Raw genomic sequence first — 8348 nt, 5'->3', positions numbered from 1 at the left:
TTACAGGCACAGCTAACTTGTACCTTTCCTCTGATCTCACCCACTAAAGACCCTGATAGCTTCATTCATCTTCCAGGCTGTGATATGAACCACAGAACAATTGGATGGAACCTTACATGAACATCTGCTGCAGCCATGTCAAATACTTTTCCCACTACCATCCAAGACCAGAAGGCATTAGCTGTCCCTAGTTGTTAGAGTTTCCATTTAAACTCCATTTTTCTGTGAGTGCTCAGTATGCTGTCCTTGAAAGGGAGCTGTTTGCTCTATTGCATATGGAAAATATTGGAGATTCTGGTTACTGTTGATCACCTTTGGACTGAACCACAATGTTGCTTCATCTGCTTCTCACAAACTATCATGGTGAGAGCTAGAATTAGGTGGAAGGTATAAGCCATCTTGCTTCATTTTATGTATCTATTAATAACAATACTTATTTTAAAAAACATTAAAGTCAGGAAAAATGCTAATCTACATGGATGCCTCTACAATATATATAATCTGGGACTGTCCCTGGAAAATTGAAACATATGGCCACCTTAAGGATAAGACATTATCTTGTCTCAAACAAAAATTCAATGGTGGAAAAAAACAAATAAAAGCATAAGGAATTTATAATTGGGATTAAAAATACCAAATAATTTAAAAAGCATGAAAGAGGTGAAATACACTTAAAAGTATTGCTTTTGGGGCAAAAATCTGCTGCTAAATTATCATCTGTTCACTCAAAATAAAGTGAAAAATTAAATTTATGTGAAATTCACAGTTGAAAATAGTTTACTTCTTGTAAGACAACAGTTTCTATTAAAAGTGCAGCCAAGTCTATTTCATCTGTGATTAAAAGCAAATTTCTAGAGTTTCTGGAAATCAGAGCAAAAAAGAAAGGATAAGAAATAATTCTACTTTTGAGTTCATAGTTTATTCCTAGAAAGTGTTTAATTTCTAAATTAAATATTTGGAATAATAACGAAGGAAATCTTTTAAGACATGTAAGTTTTTAATGTCCTCAGCTTATTTGGTAATATGTAATGAAACAAGCAACCGATCCTGCAATAAAGTAATAGTTGTTGCATACAACTGCCAATTAAATTATTTTTAAGTTTTATTTATTTTTTATCACATATCTCAGTCCAACTTACACAGTTATAAAAATGCATCTTCAGCAAATATATCTGTTTAAATTCATCTGTCTAAAGTGAAGGATCTGGCTTATAATGACACCACCAAATCAGTGGAAACTGTAATAAAATGAAAGCAAAAATTAAGAAGGAAAGTGAGTGAGCATTATATATACTTAGTCATTTACATCTTGTGAATTTAGTAGTGATGAAGATTTGTAACAAATTAATCTGAAGTGCTGTCACTATTGTTATATGTCACTTGTCATGTATTTCTGGAAAAATTAGCAGATTTACAAAATATATAGGTAGAGAAAAAGCATTAAATACAGGAACCTTCACTTTTCTAAAAGATTTTGTACCCATTATGCATTATTGGTGGAGATGGAGGAGATCCCAGAGGTTATCAACACATGAGCAATTGTATTGAAAGCTTGAATATTCAATTAAACAAGGGAATCAAGGAGTGTCTGGGTACTGATTTACAAATTTGGATTTATCTTAGTTTAAAATGTCTTTATAGTAAAGAAAGTGTTATAGGAAGTCTTTGCAAAAAGTTTAAAAATAAAGCAATATGCCTGTCCTTTGTGTTCAAAAGTTTTCTGTTTAGAAATCCGAAGGATAGCTTTCTTAATTTGGCATCTGGAAGAAGAAATGACAAATTCAAAACTATTTTTCCTTCTGAAAAGAAAAAAATCTGAAAGGTAAGAGATTAAAGAGAAATTTTAAATCCATTTTGTTAGAATAACAAAACTGTTATATTTAAAATTTGTTCGAATAATTTAATTTATGTAGTTTGCATTTTGGAACCACCATTTAATTGGGGAAAAAAAAACCCTATCCATGAGTTTTGGGTTGTGTACCCAAGAATTTTACTGTCTTAATATGACTTAATATGATCTTATAAACTTAATTTTATCATATTTGTGGATATCTTAAGTTCATCAAAGCCGCGTACACATCTCAGTACTGTGTTCATACTAGAGAGTTTTCAAAGTCATACTTCTGTCATCACTACATTGCTATATATTGCTTAGGTTGGCCAGTCTCTCCCCTCACCTTTGTTCCAGCCTGGTTTCTTCTGCTCTTAGACTCCTTAGAATGCTAAAGTCTGTTATTTTTGTTTGGAATTTGAAATTGATTACATTTCTGTTTAATTTCAGAACATACTATTTCAAAGAAAAATTTTATGTTTTATATCATTTTTGCATTATATGAATGATCCTAAATCACTTTAAAAATAGCTGTAGGTCCATCATAGCTTTTCTCAAATGAAAACATTTGTAAATTATTTTGATATGTACTTAGTGCTTTTTAAATCTCTAAAGCTAGCACCTCTCATCCTTTTTTGATACATAGATTGATTTGTATCTTGTTACTCTGATTTCTTTACAACCTTCCCATTCTCCCCCCAAATTTTCAACCATTTCATGATGGGGAGATTGGTCACTCTCTTTAAAAGTTTCATGAAATAAGAGACTGGCTATTTTATAAAGAAGGTTGTCATGGGACCTCCTGGAGTAACACCTCTACTATAATAATACCTGAAAAGTTGTATATCCCAGTACCTATTAGAGTACCTGCTGACAGAAGACATTCATTGTTTGTGGAACAAAATGTACCACTCAAATGCAAGATTCTGATTGGTTGTTGCCCATGTAATACCACTCTCACTTGTAATCACATTCTTAATATAATTTCTATAAGTTTATTCTCCTATATTTCTCTTTCAGTTTTCTGAATGAACTTATTTTGTCATTAAGTGGCAATTTTGATAGTATTATCTGATATTTGCCCAACAGAGGGAACTTTCATGTGTATCTAGTCCTATGCAAGTGTTCAGATTCCTGTTTCTGAAACTTCAATACTTCTGTGAAGGCAGAGGCTACATAGATAGGTATTCATACTCTATTCTTATTTAAAGGAAAGTTATTTTCCATATCCTGAGTGATAAGAACCTTTGAAAGAAAAAGTGTCAGAAGATTTATTTGATTACCCTAGTGCTTAAATGGGTTTCCAGGTTGCTAACTAGGAGGAATTTGCTCTTTATAATTTAGCTCAAGAAAGAGCATGCTTTCAATGCATGCTCTCATGCTCTCAAAACATCCTGTCAAAAGACCTTGCGAAAATTAATGGCTTAGAACTGATGCTAAGCTTTCAAGGATGCTGCAGTGATTTATTGAGTGGTGCCAGTCTCCGTCTTCGTTGGGTGGAGAGTACTTGTCTTCATGTAACAGGGCTAATATTACTTCAAGCTGTTGTCAGTTGACTTGGTAAAATTGCTTAGATACACTCCCCATGCAGTTAGCTGGTGATGATTACCCTTAAGTATTCACAAAGCAGAAGCCCCGGGGAAGCACTAATTAGCCACCCGCAAGGATGATGTTCCAGCCACGCAAGCAATCTCCTGAAGTCTCTGGGCTGTAATGAGGACCAAGCCCCAGTGACAGGGCCTGCTCTGTGCTGTGCTACTGCATCAAGGTTCAGCAATTTTCAAGGAGAAAGTGATTGGAGTCAGATCCGGGACTGCACGAAGTCTGTTAATCACCACACAGAGACTTCGGGTGTTCTGAAGCCACAGGAGGGAATAGGCTCTTAAGAGCTAAAGGAGGAACTGGCATATGTTGTTGAGTCAGGGAGGAGGAAATCTGCTTAAATATTTAGAGATTTAGAGTATGAGATCCCTTTGGTCTCTGCATAGTTAGTACCTGGATCTCTTTCTTTTAATTAAAAAAAGCAAAAAGTATAGCTTCACTGGGTAAAATTAACCTGGCTAGTGAGTGTCCTAGTATCTCTTTATAGCTTCCCTCTTCTTTCTCCTCTATTAACAGAGCAGTAATCAGTTTGACACTAGACAAAGAAGGATGGCAGTGAGGTGTGTGTGTGGGTGTGATGTGCAGGTCCATTTAGTTGTGGCTTCACAGCAGGAATGTGACTGGATCTGCATCAGGATAACTATAGTTTTCCATGATGGAAAACTTTGGGGAATCAAAAGCTAATGGAAGCAGGACAAATAACTCTCCTTTGCTCCCTGATAACGATAAAAGTTAGGAGAAAGAGGAAAAATAAGAATTCTGAAAATGATTCCTAGAGGAGAATTGGGACTTGATCACTCAATTCCTGGCAGTGGAAAAAAGCAGTAGAGGCTTCCTTTGGTTCAAAACTGAAACAGTTGAGAAGAATGAGGAAGGACCATGAATACCCACACTAATGTCAAAAGTTAACTTGGATCCTTGATTTACAGTAAGCAAAGGGAAAAGTTCACTTCTACATGGGGAAAGAGTGATTTCCAACTATTTGTAATGTAGTGGCATTCTTCTATGGATAGCAGTTTCTAACCTGGGTTTTTGTTGGCACTGCAGCAAGCATGACTCAATTGTTAATTTCATCTCGAAGTTCCAGAGAAGGCCAGGACGTTTTTGCATGTGAGAACTAAATAATGAGGATATTTTTTGTGCCACAAATTTAGGAAATTATAATGTCCATTTAAAAAGTTAGGGATGGCTGTATTTGGCAATATGTTAGAGGTGGCTGTATTATACATGTGATATTGGTATATTTAAAGGATTATTATTATAGTTGCTACAATTTAAGGGGAAGATAAAACAAAAGCAAAATAGCAAAGGCGCAAAATGGAAGTACTGAGTTTTTCGTTAATGAAAAGTAAAGGAGAGAAAATGATTTCTAGATAGAATATTTCAATATTTATATTGAATAGTAAATATTAATATCTTGATAAGTAAAATCCTCATTAATAAAATGAATGAAGTTTAGGAGGTATCTTTTGTTGTAGCTTTGCAGAAAATCAAATCCTTGAGTGTGTCTGGAAATTTGTGCAAAGAATGTGGAATAAATTCCCACATTCTTATAGTTAATTACAAGTTATCTTGTAGTCTTGTAATTAGATAATGTAGTTATTATTTTTTGGTTGTGCTATCTTGATTTTTTAAATTTTATATAATAGAAATATCTTTCAGGGGTAAAATCTTTTGTTCTAATTTTATGAAATGTATTTTACACTAAAAAAGTTAAACTAATTTTATTCAGAGCCTTAAAACTCGATTTTATCACCCTTTTACAATATTTAGTTTGAAAGACGTTCTTCAGGGCACTTTTAAAGAAAAAAATGGTGCTGCATGGAGTTAAACAGGCAAAGGGAAGACTATTCAAGACTATTGCAGTAAGGGTCAAAAATACCCCACTAGGAGAGAGAGCTTGAACTCAACTCCTTTGAAACAAAAGGCAGAGAAGTTTGTAAGCTTGGGATGAGCTAGTGGGGAAGTCCAGGCGGATATTATGGGGAGTTTGGTCAGTGTGACTAGGCCATCCTTGTTTGCCTATTAGTGCTTACAGGTTTCTGCCCTCCTGAAGAGACTGAGAGATAGGGGCCTTATCTTTCTTTCATTTTTAAAAAATTTATTTATTTATTTCCTTTAGATGAATTTTTTTTTTAATTGAGGTATAGTCAGTTTGCAATGTTATGTCAATTTCTGGCATACAACATGATAGTTTAGTCATACATATACGTGCATATATTTGTTTTCATGTTCTTTTTCATTAAAGGTTACTACAAGATATTGAATATAGTTCTCTGTGCTATATAATATAAATCTGTTGTTTATCTATTTTATATATAGTAGTTGGTATCTGCAAATCTCAAACTCCCAATCTATCCCTTCCCTACCCTCTTCCCTCCCTGGTAATCATGTTTGTCTTCTATGTCTGTGAGTCTGTTTCTGTTTTGTAAATAAGTTAATTTGTGTTTTTCTTATATTCCACATATAAGTGGTAGCATATGGTACTTTTCTTTCTCTTTCTGGATTACTTCACTTAGAATGATGATCTCCATGTCCATCCATGTTGCTGCAAATGGCAGTATTTTATTATTTTTTATGGCTGAATTGTATTCCATTGTATAAATACCACAAGTTCTTTATCTAGTCATCTGTTGATGGACATTTAAATTGTTTCCGTGTCTTGGCTATTGTAAATAGTACTGCTGTGAACATTGGAGTGTGATTACATCTCAAAGGGATGGCTCTAAGTTCTTGAGAAAGACGTTCTTGGGTTGTATAACTGGCAAGAGGCTGGAAGAAGATCTACATCTCAGAAGGAGAGAAATAATTTATAATGACAAGTTTTAAAGTAAATGCTCTAAGAAAAGAGGTCAGGGACCTATAGTTGGAAAGAAACCTGTCTGGAGTTTAGTCAAGCTAAGGGGAACAGTAAGGCTGTTTTTTCTATCAATTGCTAATACAGCACAGTATCAACAACTGTAAATGTAATTTATTTTCTCCAGAACTGCCTTAAGATCATGAAAGTTTTCATTTTTCAGTTCTTATAGTCACTCGGTAATATGGAGCAAATAAAAATTGTCTTGAAATATTCAGAGAAATAACTTCTAAAATATACCAAATACAAATTTTAGAAATGTTATTAATAAAATAATTTTAAATGAAATAGTTAATACCAATATATTATTGAGATATGACCTCATGCCAGGTTGTGTGCTAAATCTTTCACCTCTCTTCATCTTCTGCCGATCCACTGGTTGCATGTATAGCTATCACCATTTTGCAGATGAGGAGAATGATACTCCCAGGGGTTGTGACTTCCTTTGAGTCCCACAAGTGATGAATGTAGAGTGAAAGTTGATTTTAGACTTTTTACCAGAATGTGTGACCAGATACATTTTGTATGAAACATCAATATGCAATTTTTATATAATTTTATTTTGACTGCTCACTCAGCCTGTGAAAAATCTAATTTTTGCATCTAATGTAGATCTATAGACATTACAACAAAACTCTGTGCACTCTGTGGATTATGTAGTAGTCTGAAAGACCTTGCTGTAGGTACTGAGGAATACTGGGTATTGTTTCCTGAGGGCTTTAAGTGGGTGTACATCCCTCGTGTGACTTAGATGGATTCTTACATGAACCAAAGGGAGAAGGACGCTCGGAATGCATTTTCTTCCAAATTCAGGATTCAGTCATTCCATATCAACACTTGTTTTCCTTTTAGTTTGTAAGTGGAAGTAGATACATTATTAACTTAGCTCAAACAATAAGCTTTCATTTCCAATATTTTGTTCACTTTTTATGTCAATATTGCTAAAAGTTAAAAGTACTGCTTTTAACTATGATGCCTTGGATATATTTTCAGAAAAGTGCATATAATTTAAGCTTATTATGGCAAAATATTCCCAGGAGCTTCATTCAGTGAGAAACCATAGTTAATAAAAGAAAGGTTTATAAAAGCAGAACTCTGTGACTCATTTCACTTGAATCAATATAATAGGATACTATCAAAAATCATTTACTTGAACTTCACCTAGTATTAAAATCTTCCCTTAAAGGATACAGTGTGAGTAAGAGAGACCTATTTCCTGCCCTAACAAAGATTGTAGTCCCTTCCAGTACCTACTTCTTGTTTTCTATTTCAAGTAGAAGTCATCTTCTTTTAAAAAATAAAGTAAAATTGAGAATTAATTTTTAAAAAATGATAGCATGACCGATTACTCTATTAGACTTTTATACAAGGGTGATTGTCAAGAAAAGCTTATGTGATACTTTTTTATCCTTCATCCTGGTTTTCTAATCATAGCATATTCACACCAAATACTGAAGACAACTAAGGGAATACCAATTAAGTGTTTTATGGATAGGTGAGAGAAGAATCTGGTTCTTTTACTATCTTAATACTAATGTTCAGAGAACCAGGGAAGGGAAGCTACGAGTCACCAATAGCATAGTCAGTCTTGGTCATTAAAGAAAGGGCTACCCCCTAGTTACAACGTTAACTCATCAGATTGTTGTCGGGGTTTCTCTCTCAGTCCTGTGTTTTGCAATAGCAACTACTGCTCAAGTGGCAAATCTTAAGACATTTGAGTTTAATATGATTGATGCAATTATTAGTTATCATTCGAATATCTTCTTGGTTTTTCATCCTATGTCACACCATTTCACTTACAACTAAAGGTAAACTAAAAAGAAGTTACGAGATTTTTCTCAGGGCTTCTTTTTTTCCCTAAGGGGCTTCAAGTCAGCTGTGGCTACTGTGCTTCTTACTCGTTCACCAAAGCTCATAAAAAGAGTAGCAGTGCTTTCACACTAATAGCACTAATAACTACTTCATTATGTTCCAAGTGGCTTCCTTTCTGTCTTATGTTTATATTTAATAACAGTAGCAGCTTCAAGTTCTATTTCCCTAGATGTTGTTATTGTTCCT

Source organism: Camelus ferus, chromosome 2, assembly GCF_009834535.1.
Source record: "Camelus ferus isolate YT-003-E chromosome 2, BCGSAC_Cfer_1.0, whole genome shotgun sequence".
Taxonomy (NCBI): Eukaryota; Metazoa; Chordata; class Mammalia; order Artiodactyla; family Camelidae; genus Camelus; species Camelus ferus.
The sequence above is the reverse complement of the archived record's forward strand: the minus strand, read 5'-3'. Positions refer to the sequence as shown.